The 27,774-nt window shown below is 38.8% G+C and overlaps 2 non-coding genes across 2 annotated transcripts; both read left to right on the forward strand.

Moving 5' to 3' along the window:
- Positions 1 to 6,213: 6,213 nt before the first annotated feature.
- trnav-uac lies at positions 6,214 to 6,286 on the forward strand. The gene has a single exon. It is a non-coding gene; the product is annotated as a tRNA-Val (tRNA).
- A 1,218-nt stretch (positions 6,287 to 7,504) lies between these two features.
- Positions 7,505 to 7,577, forward strand: trnav-uac. Its single transcript has one exon. It is a non-coding gene; the product is annotated as a tRNA-Val (tRNA).
- Positions 7,578 to 27,774: the final 20,197 nt, after the last annotated feature.

Here is a 27,774-nt window from a genome sequence, read left to right on the forward strand (position 1 = left end):
AGAAGATTACTCATGCTTTCATTAATCCAGACTTGATTATTGTAACAATCTGTACTCAGTGTGCATCGGTCCCCTTTGTCTCGGCTGCAGCTGGTCCAAAACGCCGCTGCCTGTTGTTACCTGGAACCTGAAAGAGAGACTCCTTGCACTGGCTCCCCGCTCGTTTTAAGAGTTGATTTTAAGATTTTATTGTTTGTTTTTAAGTCTTTGAACAGGTTAACTCCCTGCTATCTCTCAGGTCTCTTAATTCCCCACAATCTCTCTAGATTGCTGAGATCTGCAGACCAGGTCCTTCCTGCTGTTCTGAGGTCTAGGTTAAGGTGAAGAGGGGACAGAGCATTTTCAGTTGTTGCTCCCAAATTGTGGAAAAGCCTCCCTTTTCACGCCAAGACCCCAGAATAAGCAGGAATTTTTAAAACCAGCCTAAAGACCCATTTTTATTCTGAGACTGAGTGTTGGCATTGTTTGCCTTTCTTGTTGTCTTTTACTTATGCTTGTTTTTATTGTTATTGTCCTCTATTTTTATTGTTTATATACCTTTATAAATGTGCTTTATAAATAAAGTTGACTTGACTTAAACTTTTAAAATGTGACGGAAACATGCAATTGTCTCAAAATGTTATCTCATCCTCTGTTTTTGCTTTCAAAGACTAAAATAAAACAGTACAGATAGACCTGAAAGTGGAAACTTATCAGAGGGAACAGAACAAGCTTCCCTTGATGCTCCTGAGGCCATTAATTTAAGCTACAATAGAACCCAACACATCAATCCACAATAAAGAAAAACATTCTTCTTTTGTTTAATCATTTCTTTCCGACTTACTAGTTGGGTTTAAACTGAATAAAGTCAAATGTTTATCTGATGTCTAGCGTGAGTGTGAATGACAGAAAGCTTCCATTTAGACCAGCGATAACACCAATACACAAAGATCAAAGCTCCGTTTCTTCTTCACAGAAACCTGGCTGTGGTGCTGATCGCACACGAGCACCTGCCTGATGAAACTCCTTCTGATGCAGTGTTGTGATTAAGACAGATGATCATGACTCTTCACTCATACCTCAGATTAAATATGGTAGCAGCTGCCTTCCGTCGTGTCACTGAGGACTATGGCAGACGGTGCACAGTTTTGAGCGATGAAGATAAGCTGTACTGACAAATAACAGCAGAGCTGACAGTGATGGAGACTTCATACGATAACCATTTCCTTCTTTTCTTTGATAGGCGGTCGTGCTTTACGTTCTGAAAGAAAAGGAATTTATTTTGACTATTTAATCTGTCTTTTATTATTGTTGCTCTTTTGCTTGCTCCCAAAACAGGTTTGTTGAAACATGGACTCCAAAGAAGTATTGAGACCCTGTAAATCCTCTGGTATCTGTCCTCAAGTCCGATCAGGTATCATCCAAAACCAGGAACATTTACAGTGATTGCTGGTTCTGTGTCAGACTATGCAGTCCTGAAAACTAAAACAATAGGTTTTGGAGCCAAGGAAGAAAGATTAAAAGTCAGTACTCAGCTTCACACTTCGAAGTTCAAAACTAACAACCAAGCCAGAAATCTGGGAGTAGTCTACAACCCTGCTGCTCGAGTCCTCACTAAGACCAAGAAAGTAGATCACAGAACTCCAGTCCTCAGATCTTTACACTGGCTTCCTGTTTGTTGAAGAACGTTAACAATTTATTAACAGATCAAAAGCAATAGAATTACAGAGTCTCTTGGTTCAGAACACATGGCCAAACAGAACGTGGGTCAGGTCAAGAAGTCTGAGCCCCGTCCATGTGTTTTCTAAAGCTTTTATACAATATGGGTGGAGCTTTGGGGAGGTTCTTTCTTCCTACCATGCACACACACATGGCTGCGAACCACTGTGAGTCAGTGGAGGCATCTTCTGTTTCGGAGGTCCAGTACATCTGTGAGATGTAGATACAGCGTATAGAACCAGACCAACCATACATATATATCACCCATACACATTTTCCAGCAAAGCTAAGCATTCTTGATTTTGCATGTCACATCCTGTTTTCCCCACATGTACTGAGAATTTGCTGTCCTATGCATGTCGTGTTGACACTAAGCACATTTTATTAAAGCTACATTATAAAGCATGATAAACACAAAATAACTCTTCAGTTTATATAAGGTTGTCTTAGAGAAAAGCAACAAGAGCTCACCAAACTGATCCTGTTTCATTTTGTGTAACTTCAACTTTGTAAAACATCAGGAAACATCTGCAGCAGACAGAAACCGGACTTAAATGCGACTTACTAAACTTTGTAAGGACGAGTCGGACTGAGTTTAATCCAGCTGCAGATGGCTCCAGAGGAGGAGGAGACTGGACTTGTGAATGGACGGGGTTTGCCCACTGGGGCCCACCCATAATGCCGGGTCTGGGTGGAACCATTATTCATAAGGTAACTAGAGTTAGACCGTCTACTCTTCTGCTGTTATCCCTTCAATTTTGTAGACATTTAAAATTTCACACTTATCTTACACTGTGGAACAGACCACTAGCGCGTTCAGAAACTTTTAGTTGAATGATGCACATGTATTTTATTTGATGAACGATCTTCTGTTGATAATGCTGCATTCTCTAAACAAGGAGCTGTCAAGTGGAATCCAATGTTGTTCATGATTTAGTGAAACAAATACACAGTCTCTCTGTCACACATGAATGCAGCTGGATGGGAACATCACATCATACCATCATGGTCCAAATGAAGAAAAAACTGGTCCAACATCAAGTAAAGAGAAGGAATGCTGTATATCACTGTTGGAGGCTCAGAGATGATGGACCCTCTATAATCAGGTCAACTTCCTGACTTCCGTCAAAACATTTAAGAAAAAAAAGTGGAAACAGCGTCACTGATGGGCCATCCACAGCTATGGGCCAGGAGGTGGACATGGACGAGGCCGGTATCTCCGCTGAAGCTCCACAACAGGAGGTGCACAGATCTGAGACATGTCCTGATTTCTGTCATCCCAGATACAATATCCCAGAGATTCCTAACTACAGAAGAATATCTCATTTAATTCAACATTATGATGCACAAAATGACACCATTAGAATGATTCAAGTAAACTCAAGCAGCTGCTACTTCATTTCACTTCCATTAGAAATTGGCAAATACTCAAAAGTTTCTCTTCTTAACTTTGTATGAATGAGTTCTACCTTCAGTTTATTTGTGGACACAATATTCAAAGCAACGTTCATTATTTCTGGTGCACTAAAAGTAAAATAAGCCCAAAAAAAGACTTTTGAGTCGTTGTTTCTGTAATCATACAGGCCTGGATTCAGTTCTGTCCATGTGCCATTTAGTGCATGTCTACTTCCCTGTTTCCTCACTGTATAATAAATACAATAAGCATTAAAATAACAAACCACACACCTAAAAACCAAAAACAATCTGACTTAGTTTAGAATGGAAAAATACCTTCATACTGTATGTGGTGGCAGTGGGTTGCAGCTTACCCTCTCAGCCCTCAGTGTTCCTGTCTGTGTGATATATTGAAGACATTTTAAAGTAGTTCACCCACATGTGGTGATAATAGTCCAATACCTGTTCCTGAGGTTATTGGCCAGCCTCAAAAACAGCTCTGTCATTCCTCACTGGGCGACAGAGAGAAGAGAGGGTGTTTGGTGAAAAATAGATGATATAAATCACCTTGGTGGTGTGACTGGAGCCCAACTGTGACTGAGGGCAGAGCTGGATATCTGATCAGAAATCTCTCTGACCCCGCTGACCGCTCTGTCATCTAGTTAGCTTCACGCTGGGAATATCCCTGAGTGGTGGCATTATATGTCAGAGATTAGTGACTAATGATGGGCCATTGTGAAAACAGATTTGAAGTGCAATCAAATGAAGGTGGAGCAAGAAAATGCGGTTTGCAATCAAATACATCACTTTTGCTTTCAGTGAGTTTTCCTCAGAGCCCTCGGGGTGAAGGAAAGTTTCAGGGTCCATGATGGAGATATCTGCTGAGGCAGTTCAGCGTCAGAAAGTTGACTGGCTTCTTTCTGATCAGAAGGCTTAAACCACTTGTGTGTTTTCCATCTTTAACTGAGAAACTATATTCCTAATTTCATTGAAAACTTGATCTATTTAGATGCAGGAAGTTCAGGAGTATTGTTAATCGTCTTAGAACCTTTGCAATATCAGGTTTTCCAGTTGAGGTCCGTCAGATTACCACTTACCAAGTTTATACTGGTCATGAAAAAATATGCTTTCTTCTGTGGACTCCTCTATCCGGTTTAAACTGGCCGGTGTGTTTATATCCGCTTGCTAGTGTGATGCAGTGTATAAAGCTCAACATCAACATCATGTAGCATCCCGGAAGACGGGCAGCACTGGCTCCAGAAATGTACAAAATAAATGTCACTAACCCATCAAACAAGTCAGGAACGCAGAGTTTTAAGGTCAGAAAGTTACGTAGTGCCACTTTAATGTATTCATGCCTTCGTTGCCTCTAGATTGCAATTCTTTATACCTTAATCATGAACACTCATCTCTCCATCATCTTTAGTTCGTCCAAACTGCTGGTTCATCATATTACTCTGGTTTTAGCAGGTTTTTACTGCCTACCTGTCTGCTCATTTCACTCAATCAGAAACTCAGCAGAAAGCTAACCAACCAATGATCTGCATACCTTCTGACTTCATAAGACAAGAGATCTCACCTAGTCTCATGTCTCATGTACTGAAGGTTCCATGGTGTAGTGGTCATTACATCTGCTTTACATGCAGAATGACTTGGGTTTCATCCTCAGTAGACTCATGATTTATTGTAGTAGTGTAATTTTTCCTGTCCCTCAGAGGAGGGATGATGTCGTTGACTTATACATGGATAACATGTTTCGTGTACAGATGAATTTACCTTTGTAAATGAGTCCAGAGTAAGTTTTCTATCAAGCTTGGAGGAACTTGACTGCAGGGGTTTCTGTTGTGACTTCAGTCACACAGGATCTGCTTTGATAGATCCCTGGGAAGCCCATGTTCCCACTGCAGGAGATTCAGAATGATTTATTACTAATTCCCTTTCCTTCTGAACAAATATGTGGCTTGTAAATATTGTATTTTTCATTTGGTGGTAAAAAAATGTAACAGAATTTCACAAAAACATATCCAAAAGTAATTTGTTTAACTTTGAATGTGACTCTCTGGAAAACCTTTCGTCTCTTTTCCTGTTCACAGTGAAGGAAACGTATAAACTTTTCATAAGTGTTTATAAATCAACACAACCAGATCACCCATGTGTGAATTTTTAATGTCCAGTCGGATATGATTTTCTTTAATTGGCACTTGCTCTGTTGACTTATGGCCCCTTCTATGTTCATAAATCACAGTTAGACACTTTAACAACTTGTGTTGCTGCAAAAGATGTTGTGGCAATAAAAACCGGAACATTTCACACACAAATTGTCTCCATGATTTTATGGAGAAACAAGAGGGTAAAGCATATAAAAAAATAACAAGTAACTACACATATTTCATGATAGCACGAAAGGGGCAATGCATCGGTATTGGAGACCAGTTTAAGAGAAAGATTTGCTCTTCAGGGAATCCTTCAAATTTACAAGGAAAACTTAAATCTGTGATTTGGTCATTTGTTTGGACTTTTATTTAGGAGTCACAGCTCCAGAGAAGTGATTTTCATGGTGATCTGAATGAGGTTTGGCATTGTCCTACTGAAATATCCATTGACTTCCCAGCTGAAGACATCACCTCGATGCGTCTCCAAAATTCTAACATTCAGTTCTGTATCAATAGGACCTTCACGTGGAGGAATAAGCTTGGGTGTGTAGGGGTCTTCATGTCTGCTTGCAGAAGGTTCCTGGGTTTACTCCCTAGTGAAGCCACTGGTTAAGGACTTTATAATTTGACTCTACTGTGCATAAAGATGCACAAAGATTCTAGTGTTATCTGTGTTACCTGTAAATTAAACATCATGTGCACACAACAGTGGGTTGGACAGATAACAAAGTTGATGGTGGTTGGGTTCTTTTAGTTTGTACCTAATCTCTGATTAGAATCTCTGCTTGGAAAGACTAATTTATTAGGATGCGTCTTTTATACCCAATCCTGACACCCTCCCTGTCACCAGTTAACCTTAGTCATTTCACTGAATTAGAAAACATCATTAAAAAAAATGTCATCACAAAACAAACATAAAAAAGTTATCCAATCATGTATAAACATCCTGACTTACCACAGATGAAGTGGCTCTATAGTGTAGTGGTCATCACATCTGCTTTACACGCAGAAGGTCCTGGGTTCAAACCCCAGTGGAGCCAGCTAAGCACAAGGAGTAATCATGGAGTCACAGCAGATGTGGATTAAGCATAACTGTTCATCTTATTTTAAGCTTTACTGCATTATGTGTTTTAAATGGATGAATACATCATTTTGACATGTGCAGACAGTCTGCAACAGCAGTAGAAGAAAAAAACAGTGATTTCCGATGTAAACGAACACCACTGGTTGTACATATTTAGTGCTATCTAGACTTTAAAAGAGTATCCTGACACCCTCAGTGGTCACCAGTTATCTAGTCATTTCACTGAATTAGAAAACTAAATTAGCAATAAAGACACAAAGTATTTGAAGATCAGTGCATCTACCTCCTATCCACCTAAGAGATAGCATTTTACCTCACCTCATACCTGAAGACACAGAGTTTCCATGGTGTAATGGTCAGCATGACTTCTGGTGCTCCTGAGTCAATTATAACTTGGACGTCGGGGGTTTTACATGTTTTCCAGCTTCAACACACCTGACTGAACTTAATGCAGATCTTTGTAACCTGTTGGAGCCATTTGATTTAAATCTGGTGATGGAGCAGGGAAATAATGTCTCTCACCATCCAAAATTAAGAGAATACACCTTCTTCTCTTCTGTTCCCCATTCTTATTCTAGACTAGATTATTTCTGAACTAGCAGCTCGCTGATGAGTAACATGTCAGAAATCAAAATCCATTCCATTTCCATTAGTGATCACACACCAGTATCATTCACTCTGAGAAATAAGAACATTAAACCAGCAACTAGAAACTGGTGATTTAATACGTCATTACTAAAGAGCCCGAGTTTACCAGCTACTTTAAAAGAGAATGGTCCTTATATCTAAAAGCAGTAATGAGAGGGAAAATAATTTCCTTCTCTTCTCATAAGAAGAAAGAGGCGAGAATTTAAGAGTTAGAACTCAGAATTAAATCCCTATGGGACGCGTACCACGTCTCCCCAGAAGAACACAGACTGAACCATATAAGGAAAGCTAAACTTGAGCTTAATTAAATAATAGATAAAAAAGACACAATTCTTGATGCAAAGACTTTGCTTGGAGAACTTAGAACGTGGCAACAAATTTGGAAGGTTCCTGGCTAATCAGTTAAAAACAAGGTGAAAACAACCATCTCCTCTGTAAACGATCCAGAAGGTAAAATGAACCACTCTACTATTAAAACCATCAATAAAATTCATCAATAAACAGAAAAGAAATAATCTGAACCAGAGGCTCCATGGTGTAGTGGTCATCACGTCTGCTTTACACGTAGAAGGTGCTGGGTTCAATCCCCAGTGGAGCCATTGGTTTGCAGGTTGCTTTGATTTGATTTGAGGAGGTTCTTGAGGTCTGCAGATTCTAGATGTTTCCTGCTGCAGCACACATGAATCAGTTTGATGGGTCAACAAGTTGTTGGAGCCATATGAATTGATCCTGGTGTTGGAGCAGGGAAACCACTGAAACCTGCAGGAAGGGTGAGCTTGGGGAGACCTTTTCTATTAACCGTCATCGCTATTATGGTTGTCACTGTTTTGTATATCCCATTAACATCATCGAAATGCACTGTTTTATATCCTTGCACATCTGGAACATCATCAAACAAAGTAAGTGGCTGTTTCTTGAGATTGTGACATGGATGCGAACAATAAAGCATCGTGACAAGTGAACTGGTTTAGTGTGATGCATTTTGGATATAAATCCTCAAGTATTAGCCTGAATGTGACTTTGACATTTAGCAGAAGCTGTAGTCAGACCTATAGCTGGTGTAGTGATGGGGTAGTGGTCATCTGCTTTACACATAAAAGGTCCTTGGTTCAGTCCCCAGGGGACCCCTAATAGAGTCCTTCATAGTTTGTTTCTCTGATTATGATATTGGGCTTCTAAAGATTTGTGCAAACAGTGACCCTAAGTGCATGAAACGGTTATTTAAATTATTAAAAAAATATTTTAAACCCCCCCAAAAAACACCACATTACTGCAAATCAAATTTTATTTACAAACCACTTTTTATACAAAAAGCAGCACAAAGTATTTTTTTGCTAAATAAAAGCAAAAAGCCTTCACATGTACAAGTATATGACCTAACCTAATTAAAAACATATTTAATCGTTTATGCTCTCTCACATACTCGTACACCTATTTACTTACTAAATTAAGTAAATAGGTTGTGATAAGTAAATAATTTAGAAAAGAAATATATATACATATATATATATATATAATAAAATAGCTAAGAATAACAATAAAAACAATTTAAAAAAACAAGAAGAGTAAATGACTTTCTTTAAATGAATTTCATAAGAAGACATTCAGGTAAAAACCAGGATATAAAGATCCTGAGCCTGGTTTTAAAAGCTTCAGCTTTGTTAGCCATGCTCAGGTACTCTGGCAAAACTGGTTTGCAAACCAATGGAATTTTTTTTATTTCCTATTTTTACTGAGTTCATTCACATCTTTTAAAAGTGCGTAAAAACCAGTAATGCAAACCCAGATGTAATCTTACTACTATATTTAATGTGCAAAATATTGTAGCTATTTGAAGACTTTCAATTTCTGCATGAAAATTTTACATGTTTTATTCACTGCACGCAAACTCTGTTCAAAACAAACAACAAATGAATGTTTAATTTTCTCACAGATTTTCATCTCTTTTAAGTGCTCCTCAGCGTTGGTTTCTGTATCTTCTAAATTATATATTTGTAGGCATTGCATTCAAGGACTGTTGTCTGGACAGACAATTAAGTCTGTGTATGTACAGGCTGCTTTAACAACCTGGAGGTGTTGTTGGGGAAGAAATTAAATCAGTTTAGTAGAACAGCTCTGTGGTTTGTAAATCCCCACATCCTGAGAGCTGTTTCTCTGCCTTGCATATAAAACAGTGGTTCCCAACCTGGGGTCCCTGGACCCCCATGGGGGTCCCCTAAAGAGCACAGGGGGGTCCTTGAAGCTTTAACTGTTCTCCAACTTTTTAAACCAATGTGTTTTTTTCAGTCAACCAATGCAAAGCTTGTTTGGTTGGAAACAGTAAGCAACCCTGTGCCATCAATGCCTGTCGTGTTAACAACATTAAAGCTGTCCTCTCCTGCTGGTTTCACTGAATTGATCCAGCTGGAGTAAAAATGAGTCTCCAAATTTTTCCACAACTTCAATGTCTGTTCCCATTTTATCTGTCCAACAGCAAACAGTGTTTTTGTCCTGCATCGTCTCAGCCAGAGAATCAGCAGCAGCAGCAGACAGGAGGTCAGTGATAGTGAAGGTTGATGGTCTTATCCAAGAGCAAAGACACCATAGAAGAAGCCTCCAGGGCTTTTCATGATGTGGTGCAGGAATGTTGCATTGTGCCTTGTGATGATCTGAATTCAGAAAATTTGGCTTACCAACATTCAGACTGCTTTCTGGTAAGATGCTGCTGGAGATGCGATGGCTTCATGCTGCTGTTAACTACTTTCTTCCCACATAAGCAACCAAATCCACTTTGCTTAAAGCACTTTATAAAAAGCATGGTTGCCAGTGTGTTCCACATATAAAATATAATTATTAAAACACAGAGACGTTTCTCACACAGCCAGAAATTCTGCACTCCTAAAATGTCAAAAATATACAAAAATCAAAAGACTAAAACACACAATAAGCAAATAAAATATAAAAAATGCACTAAAAATAACAGATTAAGATACAGTAAAGGAATTAGAAAGACAGAATATACTAAACAACATTTAAAGACACTAAAATAATGAAAAGTTTGAGATACAGGAAAAATGACATGACTAAAAAAAAGTTTTAAAAAGACTAAGATACACTAAAAGAAATTAAAAGGCTAAAATCCATTAAAGAGACCACACAACTCCATGCTTTGCTAAAAGCCATTGAGTAAAATCGTAGTTTAAGATGCGATTTTAAAGCGTCCAGAGCTTACTCCAAAGTTTGGGTGCCAGTACTCAAAAAGCTTGGTCACCTTTGGTTTAAAGTCTGGATTTAGGAACAAACAGGAGCAGCTGATCTGCAGACATCAGTGCCCTGGCTGCAGTTTAGTGTTCCACATGAGAAACATAACACCTGGGTAGGCAGGTAGGTGTTACAATGGGTTTGTTACAATAGATTAAATGAATATACATTCTGGTTTATAGCTACATTTATACTTTCTAAAAATATTTATTATATTTACATAAAACTATTTTTTTTATTTTTCTATTTCCTCATGTACCCCAGTGGGTACATGCACCTCCACCAGAGAAACAATGTTAAAATACATACAGTAGGTTAAATAAATAAAGGAATTAGTAAAAAAAAATAATTCAAAGCAACACTGGTCTGTGTTATTAGAACATATGAAAAATTCAAATTGAAATGATAAAGTTTATGTCAGAAAAGCAGTGTGTAGGAAGAAATACACACACAAACAAAAACACTCACAAACATCGAAAGGTGTTCAGTGCAAAATGCCTGAAGCAAAAGTGATTTATGGAAGGAAGAATAATAGGTGGAATTATTGCTGCCCAGAGAGTGTAATTTACTTTTCTACAGTCTATAATTCCATCATGTTGTAAATCCTGTTGAAGGCCAAGCAGTCAATGAATAAAACAGTAAACACAGTGATGGTTGAAGCTGTTGGCGAGCAGCTTGAGCAAAGGGTGGCTGAGAGAGGAGCTGGCTAGCCTGTGTTTGTTTTTGGCTTTATCGCAGTCAACTGTTCTCTTGCTGCAGTTCTGCTTCCAAGCACACGGCTTAAACCGTCCCCTTCAAGCAGCACGCCGGGCTGAAGGCTGGTCCAAGCAGCAAGTCCAGACCACGAAGCGTAACCAGCAAATTCCCAAATATAAACTTTACTTCACAGGAATAAACTGTACAAATTATGTACAAATATTATGTATAAATTACATATATTAAAAAGTAGAAAAATGCATCCAAAAAAGGGAAAAAACAAAAGACAAGCATATGCTGTTTTTATTCTTTATGTGTGAAGGAAGGGGTCTCAAATCAGCTGTGAAGGTAACTTCAGCTGGAGGGAACTTCCTGACAGAGAGGAAGTGGGTAAAGCTGAGTTTTTGGAAGACTACAGTACTTTTTTTAGGAAGATATTTTGCTGAGGAAGGCTTAATGGAATAAAGATCCTCAGAAATATAAACATGACAGCCACAATGAGACCCAGTCAAATTCTATAAATGCTGAGGAAAGCAGTACAGGAAGGAAACACTCGGCTGACCTTGATAAAAAGAAAGAAGATCCTTCCATCACATAATTCCCTGCAGCTGCAACATTCAAAACAGCATTCTGTTGTTGTCGTTCATGTAAATAAATATGAAGACAGGAGGGTGGATAATGAGCCAGACCATGATTCATCTCTGACAGTAACTGACAGTGTGGTCGTAATGCCTGTGTCAGACCAGGTAGCCCAACCTGGAGCTAATACTGGATCCCAGTCTGCACAGACCTGCCCCGAAACACCAGAGATTCATCATCAAACACAAGAAACCGAGTTTGTCACCGAGGAGCCAAGATCCAAGTAAAAGTAAACAAAAAAGCCATCGTCCATCGAGCCCGATACCTGGAGTCACCATGGCAACAAAAAGCTGGCAGTTCTTTCTTCCCAATTAATCAATCAATCAATCAATCAATCAATCAATCAATCAAATTTTATTTTTGTAGCACTTTCATACAAAAGAGCAGCAAAAACAAGCTTTCACAATTGAACTCATGTTCATTCTTTATTTTTGTTCCCTTACTGATCCTCTTCTTCTTCTCTGGTGTCGTATGTCAGCTATGCTGCTCCGTTTTCCGCATCAGGCGACCGATAGTTAATCTCCCTGCAAAGAGACCAAACCACGCAGGAGATGGACGAAACTGTCCGTCTGTCTGCATGTTCGTCTTCTGCATCAAGCATAAATGGGCCTTTACTACCATCTACGATAACACTGCTGTCTTTTTTTCTGATGTGATCTCAAAATGATCCAAACACTAACCTGTTGCCATGCTTTTTGTTTTATTACACCAAACAAATCTGGCAACTCTATCTGGCCTGGTTTTTCTTGTCCCGCCCTAGTAAACAAGAAGTATGCGAATAATTACATTCAAAATGCAGGTGTTTGCATATGTGAATGTGAGGTTTAACAGGAGGCATTTTAGAGTCCTAAGGGTGCAATGTCAACATTATCACAGTGTCATGCATGTCATCATCAGCATTTCTCCATGGCTCAGCCCAGCACGAAGCACAGCTTAATCTGGTTTGGGAAAATTAGACGTTTCTCTGATCTGCTACATGCACAGTTTCCTGACTCACAGATAAATGCATTAATATGTTTTATGTTTGATGTTTTTACAATAAATTATGACATATATTCCATTTTTTTTAACCTGTAGTGGCAGCTCTATGCATCTGTGAGTAACCACTCCAACCAAGGTCTGCAGAACAGCATCTCTGAACACACAACACGTCCAGCCTTGAAGCAGAAGACACACCGGGTGCCTCCTGCCAGCTAAGAGCTGAGGCTACAATTCACACACACTCACCAACACTGGACAACAGAAGATGGAGAAACGTTGCTGGTCTGATGAGTCTCCATTTCAGCTCCACATTCACATGATTGGCTCAGAATTTGGTGGAAACATCACTGTTGCTGGGTTATGTCTTTGAAATCTTTGAAAGAAGGTCTTGAGTTAAACATTTGTAATTTCAAACTAATTTCCATAAAAAGATTCCGGCACTAGTTCAGAGATGGATATGGAAAACAGGGTGGGAAGTGATATTTACTGAAGAAAGCTATGGATAATGACAATGATCATACACAGAATGTGAATTAAACTAACTGAAGACTAAATATATTTTAAACCTGGAAAAATAAAGATAATTAAAAGAAGGAACCATGAACACATCACAGTATGATCAGGATAATTAAAGTATCTGCAGGGAAAATGGACATGCAGTCTGAGAACATGTGAAAAGGGTCAACTGGATGACAGGCCTGTTAATAGCCACATTACACTTATAGAGCTGTCTCAATGGCTTACTAACAAACATCCCATCTCCTCGGCTGAAGGCTGTCTGACCAGCAAGCCAGCGTTCAGTGGGCAGGCTGACAAAACATGTATGAATTCATGTGGCATTTCAAAGACAGAGCCATCACACTTAGAGCTAATTTAAAGTTTGGCTGGAATCAGTGGGCAAAGCGGTTATTCCATTTACTAAAAGGCTGCTTAAAAGTCATCCGACGTGGAGACAGTATGACAAGTTTATTTTTAGAAGGATAAAAAGTAGAAAAGAACCATTTTCTTTTCTTTTTTTTATGTGAATGATGGAGAAGTGGTTGGTCCATTTCATCATGGCAGAGCAACACAGAGCTGTTTGTCTTATGAATAAGACAGAATGTGCTGGAAGACATGTTAGAGGTGATGGATTAAACTGGGAAATGTTCATCCTGGAGACTCTGATGTCTTAGTTTACTCTGCTGTGATTGTAGACTGCACAAGCTTAAGTCAAAGAAAGATTAAATTGATTTTTTTTCTTCTTGTCTGAGTATTTCACCCTCTCTTAGTGCTTTAGTCTTTAATTATTCATATTTTTCATTGTTCCTGAGATTCTGGTTAACTGCTGGAACTAAAATTATAAAGATTCTTAATTAACATTGATAAATAAAAAACTGAAAATAATTCTTATAGAGATTTTCCCTGTAACAGGACAAATGGTAAATAGACTCTACAAAAAGTGTTTTTCTACTCAGATTTGGCTCCACATTCACACATTTTCTCTCTTTCTCTCTCTCTCTCTCTCTCTCTCACACACACACACACACACACACACACATGTCATTCTGCTGTGTCGTGTTTATCCATCATCATTTCTCCATGTTTACCTAGTGTGGGGTTATATGGGGTGGAGATTGGAGTAGGTGGAGGGGGGTCGATAGCGCCCTGGTTCCCGGGGTGCGGCTGGAACATGTGTGTGCTGGCCCGCGCCAGGTGGTTGTCTGGGAGATTAAAAAACAAAAATAAAGTACTTGTGCAGGTGAGTTACGGAGCCTTCCTCTATGGTTCCTCTATAACTGGGATGTAGAAGTTTGTGGTAAGAGCCTGTGCTCAGCATCTGTGTTGTTCTGTATGAAATATCTCAATAATGCTCGTTACATTCTTTGATTAACTGATCTCAGCCTCAGACAGTCTGTCATTTAATTACAAGATCTGATTATTGGTTGAGATTACTCGACTGAATTTGCTGTTCATTAACTTAATTTTCTCTTTTATCTGTCAATCATAGCTGATACCACCTGGATATGGTTTTAAGTGATGGCAAATGTTTGTTTATTTGTTTCTTTTTCAATAGAATAAAATACTTCTTTTTAATTTAATGCCTAATCTGCTTCAATATGGGCAAAATATTTAATTATTAAACTGAATTTGTCTTCTTATAAATTCAAAGTTCACTTGATAAATAGGGCCCACCCACAGCAATTGATTATCCAGCCTCTGATTGGTGCGTTCCAATTGTCTCGTGATTCCAAGCGGCTGACAGTCGGTGAAGTCATTACCAGGTAGTCCTGTTGCACCAAAAAAAAAAAAAAAAAAAAAAATAAATAAATAAATGGACGCCTCCAAAATAGCTAATTTGTTATCAGCACGAATTATGCTATAAATGTGCACCAAGAAATCCACCAGTTTTGATTAACAAACCACACATATTGACAACCCAACCATATCGTAATTATCAATAACAACTTGTTGATGTTTACACTGCAAACTTAGTGGACACAAAACATGTTAAAAAGACATTTAGTAAAGACAACAGCAGACTACAGGTGGTGCTGGGTGCAGCCATCTTTAATTCTGAAATCTTGGGTTCCCCTAAAACTTATGAGTTTTTGTTTCGGAAAAACGAGTTTGCTTCGTCATATCTGGCACAAATTCCACCAGAAAATGAATTCCAAAGACAACTGGAACCCACGTTATGTCCTGCCGCAGAGACTGCATCGAGTCCAACTATTTTCAAGGCAAGGCAGTTTATTTGTATAGCACTTTTCATGTACAGGACAACTCAAAGTGCTTTACATAAAACAAAGGCATTAAAGATATTTAGAAATAGTAAAAGACATCAACACATAATCACAATAAAATAATAAATTACATTAAAATGATTAAAAGCAAGATAAGTTAAAAAAAAAAAGTTAACATACAGATTTCATGCTTAGGCGCATGAGAAAAGAAATGTTTTTAAAGGGGATTTAAAAATGTCTACATTTGGTGAAAGTTTAATCTCCACTGGCAGTTTGTTCCACTTGTTTGCAGCAAAACAGCTAAAGTAAGTAAGTAAATGTTTATTTATATAGCACCTTTCAAGATAAAATCACAAAGTGCTTAACAACAAGATAAAACACCGTATAACAGTAATACAGAGATAATAAAAACAAATAAAACTAAGTAAAAGCAAGTTTAAATAGATGAGCTTTTAGCTGCTTTTTAAAAGAGGTCATGGAGTCCACAGATCTCAGGCCTAGAGGAAGGGAGTTCCAGAGGACAGGGGCCACTGCTGCAAAGGCTCTGTCACCCTTAGTTCTCAGCCGTGTTGGTTTAACAACCAGCAGATCTAGATGACTCGATCTCAGGGACCTGCTGGGCAAGTAGAGCTGTAGGAGATCCCTGATGTATTCAGGTGCCTGGTCATGTAGGGCTTGATAGGTAAACACCAGAATTTTAAAATGCACCCTGTAATAAATGGGCAGCCAGTGCAGCTGGATTAGTAGAGGAGTGACATGGGTGAATTTGGGGGATTTAGTTATCAGCCTTGCAGCAGCGTTCTGAACCAACTGGAGGCGGTCAAGCGATTTTTTGTTTAAACATGTGAAGAGGGAATTACAGTAATCCAGTCTGGATGAGATGAAGGCATGAACGATCATCTCCATCTCAGATGATGAAACAACTGGGCGCAGCTTAGCAATGTTTTTGAGGTGATAGAAACAAGAGCGAGCAAGTAATTTTACATGAGCATCTAAGGACATTGCAGGGTCAAGGGTTACCCCAAGGTTCCTGACCGAGGGCTTAATGCATGAGGCAAGTGGGCCAAGATTCTTAGCTATCTCAGGTAAAAATCTGTCAGGGGCACAACCAAGGACCTCGGTTTTTTCATCATTAAGTTGAAGAAAGTTATCATTCATCCAGCTCCTGACAGCATCCAAACACCCAAGCAATGTCTGAATCTTAAAAACATCCTGAGGTTTAAAAGAAATAAAAAGCTGAATATCATCAGCATAACAATGATAAGAAATATCTTTAAAAGAGCCGATAATGTGCTGCAGTGGCAGCAAATATAAAATAAACAATAAAGGACCCAGAACAGACCCCTGTGGAACACCAAAATCAAGAGCTGAAGAAGAGGATTTAAACTTTGCAGCAGCCACGGAGACTAATCTCCCAGAGAGATAAGAGGAGAACCATTTAAAAGCAGATCCTGAAACCCCCACCCAGTGTTTCAGCCTGTCCAGCAGGATGCGATGATCTACAGTGTCAAAAGCTGAGGTCAAGTCTAGTAACAATAACACAGAGCAATGACCTGCACCACTCTGTATCAGGATGTCATTGGAGACTCTGAGAAGGGCTGTTTCAGTGGAGTGAGCCCTGCGAAAGCCAGACTGGAAATGATCCAGGATATGGTGTGTCTCTAAAGCAGCTGTAAGCTGCTTAGCAACATTTTTTTCTAAAATTTTAGAGATAAATGGCAAATGTGAAATAGGTCTATAGCTGCTAAAGAGGGGTTTTTTTAAGAGTGGATGAATGACAGCATGTTTCTCCAAGTTAGGTCTGGACACTGGTTTGGACTAGTTGGCCAGAGTCTTTGGATCTAAGAGCTCTGCTAGGTTTATATTCTCTGAACATATCACAGATGTATTCTGGGCCTAAACCATTCTGGGATTTGTAAACAAGCAGAAGGCTTTTAAAATCTATTCTGTGACTGACTGGAAGCCAGTGTAAAGATTTCAAAACTGGTGTGATGTGTTCAGATCTCTTAGTCCTGGTTAAAACTCTAGCAGCAGCGTTTTGGATGAGCTGCAGATGTTTAATGCTCTTTTTAGGAAGTCCTGTTAAAAGACCATTACAGTAATCCAGTCTACTATAGATGAATGCATGGATGAGTTTCTCTTGGTCTTTCTGGGAGACTAAACTTTTAATTCTGTTGATGTTTCTGAGCTAGTAAAAAGCTTCTTAGTGAAGCTTTGATGTGGCTGCTGAAAGTCAGGTCTGAGTCTATCAACACTCCAAGGTTACAAACTTGGTCTGTGATTTTAAGAGCCTGAGTCTCCAGGTGTTTGCCAATGCTGACCCTCTTCTCTTTGCTACCAAACAGAATAATCTCAGTTTTGTCTTCATTTAATTGTAGAAAATTCTCCTTCATCCAGATGTTTATTTGCTCCAGACACTGACACGATAAGTCTATTGGACAGCAGTCATCTGGTGACAGAGACACATAAAGTTGTGTATCATCTGCATAACTTTGATAATTAATGCTATAGTTCTGTAATATTTGACCCAGAGGTAGCAGATACAAGTTAAAGAGAAGAGGTCCAAGGACTGACCCCTGGGGGACTCCACAAGTCATGGCCACTCGTTCGGATTCATAGCTGCCGATCGTAACAAAATAACTCCGGCCTTCTAAATAGGACCTGAATCAGTTAAGGACCGCTCCAGAAAGTCCAACCCAGTTTTCCAGCCTGTGCAACAGGATTCTGTCATCTACAGTATCAAATGCAGCACTGAGATCCAACAGAACCAGGACTGATACTTGACCAGAATCAGTATTCAACCTAATGTCATTTAGCACTTTGACCAGAGTTGTTTCAATGCTGTGATGAGGTCGGAAGCCGGACTGAAATTTATCAAGATTTCCACTTTCATTTAAAAAGTCATGAAGCTGGTGAAATACAACTTTCTCAATAATCTTGGAAATAAAAGAGGTTAGAGACAGGTCTATAGTTGTTCATTATAGAGGCGTCTAGAGTCCTTTTCTTTAGGAGTGGCTTAATAGCAGCTATCTTTAGTGACTGATGCCAGTGAGCTGTTAACTATCAGTAGGAGATCACTTTCTACTGACGTAAAAACTGTTTTTAAAAAGTCAGATGGTATCATGTAGTTGATTTTAAATGCCAAACTGTTTCTTGTAGGACTTTTAAATTCACCATTTTAAATTGCAACATGACATCAGAATTATTTCCGGGTTTTAGACACAGACTAATTTTCTTGTTTGACTGTGTGGAATTAATATTTTGCCTAATTGTTTTAATTTTTTGGCTTAAAAAAGTTGGCAAATTGGTTGCATTTCTCAGTGGAAAGGAGCTCCGGGCTTATCTGTATAGGAGGATTAGTAAGTTTTTCAATCATAGCAAACAGAGTGCGAGAATTGTTGACATTCCTGTTAATCATTTCAGATAAATGCAGCTCTCTGGACTTCACAACTCATTGTTATAGTTACGCAGGCTTTGTTTGTACAGCTCATAGTGAATTTGAAGTTCATTTTTCTGCCATTTCCGCTCAGTTTTTCTGCATTCTCTTTTTAGGCTGGCAACCACAGTGGTGTTTCTCCATGGTGTTTTCTGTTTGCTCAAAGTGCACTTGATTCTTATCGGTGCAACAGCATCCATTACAATCAAAACTTTCAGATTGAAATGATCCAGGAGTCCATCAACTGACTCTGCTCTGGTTGTTGGTAACATGGCTATGGCCTCCACAAACTTAGCACTTGTTCTTTCATTAATGTACCTCTTCCTAACCGAGGAGCAGGTTGGTTGGACATTCTGAGTGATCAGTGAATCAAACAAAATACAAAAATGGTCAGACAAGGCCAAGTCAGTGACCCCAACAGAAGAAATATCAACACCCTTTGAAATAACCAGGTCCAGAATGTGACCTCAAATGTGGGTCGGTTCTTTTACATGTTGCCACAAACCAAACATCCAATACGGAAGAAAATTCCTTAACATTACCATCCGTCATGTTATTGTAATGTAAATGTTAAATCCCCAGTTAAGATGAAATGGTTAAAATCAGTAGAGATAACCGACAATAATTCAGAAAATTCATCAATAAAATTTACACAGTGTCCTGGACGTCTGTAGATGATTAGAAATAGGATTTTAGGAATGCCCCTTAAAATAAAACTAAGATATTCAAAAGAAGTAAAATCAGCAAATAAAATCTCTTTACACTGGAATGAATCTTTAAATAAGGCAGCTTCTCCTCCCCCTTTCCTCCAGTTTCGACATTTATTCATAAAACTAAAATGAGGGGGTGCTGTTTCATTAGGAACTGTAGCACTTCTGTCTTCTGTTAACCATGTTTCTGTCAGAAAAAGAAAATCTAAACTGTGAGAAATGATGAAGTCATTAACTAACAGCGACTTGTTGGACAGAGATCTAACATTAAGTACAGCTAGCCTTATTTTACTAACTAACACAGGAATCCTACTGGGTCCAGTGAGGATACAAATTTAAGTCATAACTCTGAGATTATAGATTATTAAACACAGAAACATTCAGGGACAACGACCACATTTCTTTACAAATCAGCCATTTATTTACTAATAAACATTTTCTTTGCAAACTGCCAACCATTCGCTGTGAAGTCTGCAGGTAAATGAAGACAGACAATAAGAAAATGAAGCTGCCAATAATAAATATTGTAAAATTAGTGGAACATTGTCAGAGTCATTGCACATTTGCACTAAACTACTAACTGTTTATTTCAGGACAAAGCTGCAGGAGATGTGGAATGATGTTGCCATAGATATTTTAGATAACTTCATCTGTTGCCATGCTTCTTTCAGTTTGTGCTGAAAGAAGTATGTTTTGTTTTATAATGACTCCTGTCTCAGCACTTCCCTACATTCACTTTCCTCCTGCCTCTTTTTGGGTCCTGTCTCCTTGTCGTCTTCAAACACTTCAGACGTCCATTTGGTGCATCTGGCTTCATAAGAATTACCCACTGACACTTTTGGACCTTTCTCTACTAAAGCTACTAAACCGTTTTTTCCTGAAAGTTTCTCAGATTTCTTTGAGATGGGAATCCCCTCTATTGCTATTTGGTCTTCAGGTTTTAAACTAAATTGTTAACAAATGATCTGACAGCAGAATCCTTCAGAGCTGATTCTACTGTAATCTTTCCTTTAGCTTTTACTGTCGCGTTGGAGAGCATGATGAGCACTGTAGTTAAAGGTCAAGGATGATTACACAATCATGTCTTTTCTATAAATCTTCTTCCCCTCTGTGAACTGGTGACCTCTGTCAAAATCCAACTTCACTGACATCAAGTTTCCTGCATAACAAAGAGACGCCGAGGGGTATGTTACAAGAGAGGAGGAATACAAGTGTACGTGTTGGAGCTGGAGGAAGCTGGAAGGGGAGGGTCTGAATCAGTCTGATAAGGCAGTGTATAAAGCTGACCTTTTCCCTGATCTTTTGGATGGCTTTTGGTGGACGACTATTGCTCTGCCTCGCTTGGGTTAATGACCTGTCAGACTGAATGATTCCTTAGAACGCTGGACTGTGACAGGCATGACACTCAACACACACACACACACACCTAGAAGACCAAATTAGATCAAAACCACATGCCCATGACAAGATCAAAATCTTCATGACCATGCAAACTAAGGTGCGTCTTCTCTCAGGACCTGAGAGATCTCCTCAATTGGCAACCTACCCGACAAATAAACCCTCAGAATGTGCCATTTGGGTCTTTGGCAACCATGGCCATGTACAAGGTTTCCCTCCAGCAGTAACCAATGCCCTACAAACTCATCCATGCCAATATGACACTGCATCTGCTACTAGAAGTCTTTTAAAAGTCCCTAGGGTGCATTAGTTGCTTGGAAAAGATGCTTTCTTTTTCTGTGGTCCATATATATGGAATAAGCTTCCAGATGATCAGTTTACCAACCTTTCCCTCTTTATGCAATTCTTTTCTTATTCTGTTTGGTAGCAAAGAGAAGAGGGTCAGCATTGATAAACACCTGGAGACTCGGGCCCTTAAAATCACCAACCAAGTTTGTAACCTTGGAGTGTTGATAGACTCAGATCTGACTTTCAGCAGCCACATCAAAGCTTCACTAAGAAGCTTTTTACCAGCTCAGAAACATCAACAGAATTAAAAGTTTAGTCTCCTAGAAAGACCAGTAGAAACTCATCCATGCATTCATCTCCAGTAGACTGGATAACTGTAAAGGTCTTTTTAACAAGGACTAAGAGATCTGAACACATCACACCAGTTTTGAAATCTTTACACTGGCTTCCAGTCAGTCACAGAATTGATTTTAAAATCCGTTTACAAATCCCAGAATGGTTTAAGCCATGTGCTATACAAATAAACTGCCTTGTCTAAAAGCTTTTTTAGGACCTGCTCTGAAAGAAAAAAGTTGGCCTAAATTGCTTTTTTTAATGTAATTTTAATCTAATTTCTGATTATTAACAACATCTCAACACTCATAATTGTCTCTTTTGTGTGTAACTTTTATACAAATTTGTTGGTGTACTCTCATTCATCTAACTCATGGTAATCATAAGAGCTTGAATAAAGGCAACTTGAATTCCATACCTTCTTGAAGATATTTCACCTCTCATCTGAAAGGCTTCTTCACTTTTATATCCCTATGGCGTGGGCAGCTTCCACATCTGTGAAGCTCCATCAATATCAAAAACATCTGCTCCCATCCAGACAACATCTCTTTCAGGGAAGGCCTTGGAGGTTTCAGCAAGACAATGTTGAACCACATCCTGCTTCCATCACAGCAGCATGGCTTCACATGAGAAGAGTCCAGCTGCTGAACTGGCCTGCCTGCAGCCCAGACCTTTCACCAGTACACAACATCTGGAGCATCATGGAAGCAGAAATCCAGCAACTGTGGAGCAGCTAGAATCCTGCATCAGACTGGAATGGAACAACATTCCTCTCCTAAAACTCCAGCAACTGGTCTCCTCACTTCCCAGATGTTAACAGACAGTTGTTAGAAGAAGAGGGGATGCTACACGATGCTAAACATCATCCTGAAACATCATCAGATTCACAACAAGCTCATGTTTTCCATGAAATGGAAAAATGTCTCACTGTCAACATCCAATATGTTGTTTATGTTCTACAGGGAATAAAATGAGTTGAGGAGATTTGCAAAGTGTCCCAGCTCTTGAAATTGGGGTTTGTACAAATTTACACATTTGAATATAAATGCTTCATATATTCAAATGGAGTTATAAACTCAGGACTCCTGAGTTAAGGAGCACAAAAACTTCCTGGCTTTCGCAGGATGACAGTTAATGAGGGACAGTCATCCAGAGATTAGGTGAGGTTTTTAAATTTCTCATTTCAACACAAGTAACAACAAGCTGGATGCTCCCTCTCCCCTTTAGTCTGCAGGACACGCTGTCCATGCTTTCCAGAAACTGTCTGACATTTTGATCCAGGTTTCCACTTTGTCTCAGACCATTTTAAATTAGCTTGGTCCAGAGAAGACGGTGCGGTTTCTGGATCCTGTTCACATCTGGCTCCTTCTCTGCATGATACAGCTTAAAAAGTCTTGCAGTGCTTTCCAGTAGAGAATCATGTCTGTTTTTGATGCAGTTCCACCCATAAGGTCAAAGATCATGAACATTCTGTCATGAATGATGGAGGTGGTGAGGACCCAATTGCAGGCAGTCAAGGCAGGAGGCAGAATAGGTGCAGGTGACAAGGTTTATTTCCCAAAACTCAAGACAGGGAACCACACAAGACAGGGATAAACCATACAACATAAGGATCTGACAAGAGCAAACTGAAAACAAAGGGCATATATGCACGGCGGGAGTTACAAGGAACAGGTGAAGTGAATGAATAATTAGACCAGGTGAACTAATGAGCCAGGAACAGAAAACAGAGCTCATGAGGGAAAACTACAGACTAAACTAAACATGACAAAACTAAAAATCCAAACATGATCTAAACAGAAACTAAACATGACAGATACTAGAATATAAACCAAGATCATGAAACATGACACATTCAGTTTGTCCCCTGAACACAGAGATTCCTTCTGATTCTCTGAATTGTTTGACTATATTGTAAACTATAGATGCAGGGATCTTCATAGTCTTTCAGCTTTATTAGGAACATTTTTTCAGAAATTGTTTCACTACTTGCAGTTTGTCTCAAATTGGTGAACCTCTGTCCATCTTTCCACCTGAGAGACTTTGTCTCTGTGAAATGCTCCTTTTATACCCAGTCATGTTACTTACCTGTTTCCAATTAACCTAATTAGTTGTCAAATGTGCTTCCTGTTGTTTTTGATTTGTAAAAATGACTTTTGCAGCCTTTTGATCTTCGTTCAAACTTTTCACAGATGTGTTGCTGTCAACAGATTCACAATGAGCTCATATTTCACTGAAATGGTAAAATGTCCCAGTTTTAACATCTGCGATGTATATTCTACTGGGAAGAAAATATGGGTTGATTATATTTGCAAATCATTGCATTCTGATTTTATTTTACAAACTTTTTTGCAGCTGGCAGTTACACATTCGGATGCACTAACATAAAATTCTTCAAACGAGGTGATAAACTCAGGGCTCTTGACTGACATAAAAAACATCCTGGCTGTCTTGCAGGATGGCAGCCAATGAAGTACATAGTCATCCAAAGTTCAGGTAATGTTTTTAAAGTTGTCATACAATAAAAATAGTCTAAAGATTAACAGAGTTGAGCAGTCTTATCAACAAGGTCATGCAGGACGATTTAGACTGGGGGGCGTCTGCATTGAGCCACAGCTGCAGTATTTCTTACCCAAACACATGCATGAAATGTCATCAAACAGAAGAGCCATGCCGACTTCTTGGCTGAGTCAGCAGCCTCCTCTCCCAGCAGCAGGGGAGAAGCCAGGCGACAGAGGAAACTGCTGCATCTTGGTTTTGATAACCAGCCAACAAAATCGCTGAACCTTTCATCTGGGGAACTTGGCAGGATGGAGAAATGCTTTTCCACCATGAGTGTCGGTGCTTCTCCATCCTGTTTCTGCTTCCCTAAGACAGTCAGGCGAAGAAGCTAATCCATCTTCATCTGTTACGGCTGCAGATTTGTGTGCAAACCTCTGCCTCTGCAGGGAAATGCACTGAGTGCATGCACACACACAAACAGCCTTTTCCTCTAACATGCTGAGCCAGGGCAGTTTGTTAACAACGGCCCTGTACAGGATGCCGAGCAACCCCCTGCTACTAATCCTTAGTCTTACGATACGATAACTTGGAGAAGCGCCGTCATCAAGTTTCAGGATCAGTTGTGATTGCTGATTAGGCTAAAAAAAAAAAAAATATATATATATATATATATATATATATATATATATATATATATAGAGAGAGAGAGAGAGAGAGAGAGAGAGAGAGAGAATGACTGAATATGATTCAAACAGAATATGATTTGGGAGCTTGGAGACACAGAGAATCACAGGCATTGAAGAATCTGAAATTAATGACTGGGATACTGAAGTGAGAGTAATTGTGGAAGGCCCTTGTACCCCGTTCATTTAAATAGTTTTTCTGAAATGAGGGGTTTCTGGAAAACTTTAAACTTTTCTCGAGGTTAAACATTCTTTCATTGTAACCTAAAGTTTGCCCATACATGTATATTTGCATTGATGTAATGGTGGGATCTTACTGAATCTTCTAAAACAGGATGGATTTCACAGAGTCTCTAGGTATTACAAGATATTTTCTCATAAAACAATGATAAGAAAGTCAAATTCATCATGTTTGGGTTATTTTAACAAGGAGCTGGAAGCTTTGTTGTACACATTTGGCAGTACAATTGTTTAAAAAAGCATTTAGTAAAAAAAAAACCAAAACAAAACAAAAAAACAAATATGAACCTTTCTAATAAAACCTTTCTTGATAAGAACTTTCTTTTTTCTTTTTTAAACAGATTAAATTCTAAATAAACTGCTAGTGTGTTCACTGGCATGCTTCATGTAATTTGGAAAATAAAGACAAATCTAGAATTTGATACAACAACACATTAAAAGTAAAAAGAAAAGCCAATCTAGACAAAGAAGGGCAGAACGATTTATAGAACATACATAGAACCTCCAATCATCAGAATAGTCCGAGAGAGGTGAGGGTGTCAGGAATTAGTATAAAGGGAGAATCCACCAAATTCTTAAGGCAGATTTATGCGCGGCATCCCCGTGCGGTCGGTTACGGCGTAGCTGACGCTGGCGAGTTTGCTCTCACACTCTAGAGGGAACACGTCGTTTTGGCGTTGTGTTGCAATTCCTCCTCCCAATCTGAAGGTGGCAGCAGGGCTGGTATCGGCTAGTAAACTCAACAGGTCAGAGTTCTTTTGATGGTTCACTTCAGTTCCTCTACGTATTTTCTGTTTTAAAACAACAATGGCGTCTAGTCTGGTTCAGTGTCTTTATTAGCTTGTGGAAGCAGACAAAGAAACAATTTGATCAGCCTCTCATCAACTTGATCCACTGGGTGTTGTTTTTAACTTCAGTAATTCTTGATGCAGTGCCTCCTCTGGTGAGGAGAGGAATATAGTATTCAAAAGATCTGGTTTGTCTGAGTAAGTGCAGCGTGAAAGCAAACTTAGACTGGAAGAATGTTGCAACCCCTTATTAAAGTTTCCAGTCATAAAGAGTCTAGCAGTCATATATGTACTGCAGCAGAAGCACCAAGTTCTCTGGAGACCAGATAGACAAAAAGACAGTTGACAAGTTAAGCAAATTACAGATTGAAGTTCTTGTATTATTTTACTCCAAACAGAGCTGGACAACATCAGTGGAGTGGAGTTAACTTTCTGCAACCTGATCTTGCGTAGGTTTTAAGAAAATAGATGGATGGACCAAAATGCAAAGAAACTTTTGAAACTGCTTAACCTGAACCACAGTTTGTTTGCTTCATGACTTCTTTTTCAAATGCAGCATAAATATCTGAATTCAACTACACAAGAAAAAGAAACTGCTCATTTTCAGCTTTGTGGTATTTACTTTGCTCTCTGTTAAATATGATTTGCTCACGTAACGGGTTTGCACTGCCCTTTATGGCATTTTGCTTTTAAGTAATAGTTATTTCGCCAACTCAGATTGTTTTGAGATTCTCAGCAGTTCCCATCTCATTTTCAGCTCAATTTGAAAATGCCCTTTAAAAGGCGTAAACCAAAGTATAACCAATAGTTGGATTTAACCAACCAATGTTTTTTTTTACCAAATTAATAAATGCATTTTCATGGACAAACAGATTTAAAACCTCACACCCTGGGGAAAAGTTCACTGCAGTTTGTTTGCCCTTGTCAAATTTCAACACTTTGCAAAGCAAACAAAATTTCGAGTTTGCTCGAACTACTCAACACCCAACTAAATTCCTCTCTTTCCTTCAAATAAGCATTCAGCTTCTTCAACAATGTCCTGGTTTAAGAATGTCAATGGCAGAAAGCATTTTTATTCATAAATGAAAGCTTTTTCTTCTCTGCAACACAAAGAAGGATAGCAAAGATGAAGCAGAGTGAACTTTCAGTGGTCTTTATTAGCCAGTAAGTAAAACTCCGTGATTAAAATAATGCTATTTAAATTTCAGCTCCTCCTAATTTCACCACATCAAAACAGCCCATAACTTAATTTCCCATGTTTTCTGGCTATCTGTGTTGTATGCAGTACGTATATGTATCTGTGCGCTGCAGAGCATCTATCTTGCTGTGAGAACAGGTGACTGGAAACTGGATTAGTTCACATTCACTGGTTACTATGCGATGTGATGTGTTTTACAGAAATGCATCTAAAACAATATACTGTTTTTAGATAGTGTATAATTTTTCTACTGAGGTTCATAACTCAAAGCATTCTACTCAAAGCTGTAAACTGTATGAAATGTTCAGATGTTCTTCATTTTATCGGAAGACAAAAAACCCTGGCTGATCTTTATGTATAAAGCAATCAATGGAAAGCGTCTTATGCACATCACTGTTCTCTCAACAGTTCAGAAGTAAATCAGAATATAATCTCCAGTGAAATAAATACATTCTGTTTAATGTCCCCCAACAACATCAGAATTTGGCAAGACTGCTTTTATGTTTGGAAAAAACTACTGAAACAGCTACAACTGGAGGCTTTTATTTCAGTTTCTGTTTTTAAGTATAGACTACAAACAAATCATTTCAAACAGTTTGTTCTCATTTTGATTGCCTTTGTAACCTCTTATGTTTTTTTTTATTTTTTATTAAAAGTGTAATTGATGTGTCCTTCTCTGCTGCTTTCATGGCCTGAGTTTACCTAGAAGATTTTAATCTTAATGTGATTTTCTTCCTGGTGAAATAAAAGTGAAATAAAAAAAAACTATCACCCCTTTGCCTGATGACTTTCACCTCTGGGAATTTGTCAACCTACCGAAATCCTCTCATTTTTAGAAGGATGCTTCCCCCAGGAGGAAAAAAAAAAGTTTGATGAGTGGAAAACTAATCTATAGGTGTGCCGGATTAAGAATGAAATGAGTGGAAATAATCTCATCAGGCCTG

This window comes from Melanotaenia boesemani, chromosome 1, assembly GCF_017639745.1.
Source record: "Melanotaenia boesemani isolate fMelBoe1 chromosome 1, fMelBoe1.pri, whole genome shotgun sequence".
Classification (NCBI taxonomy): domain Eukaryota; kingdom Metazoa; phylum Chordata; class Actinopteri; order Atheriniformes; family Melanotaeniidae; genus Melanotaenia; species Melanotaenia boesemani.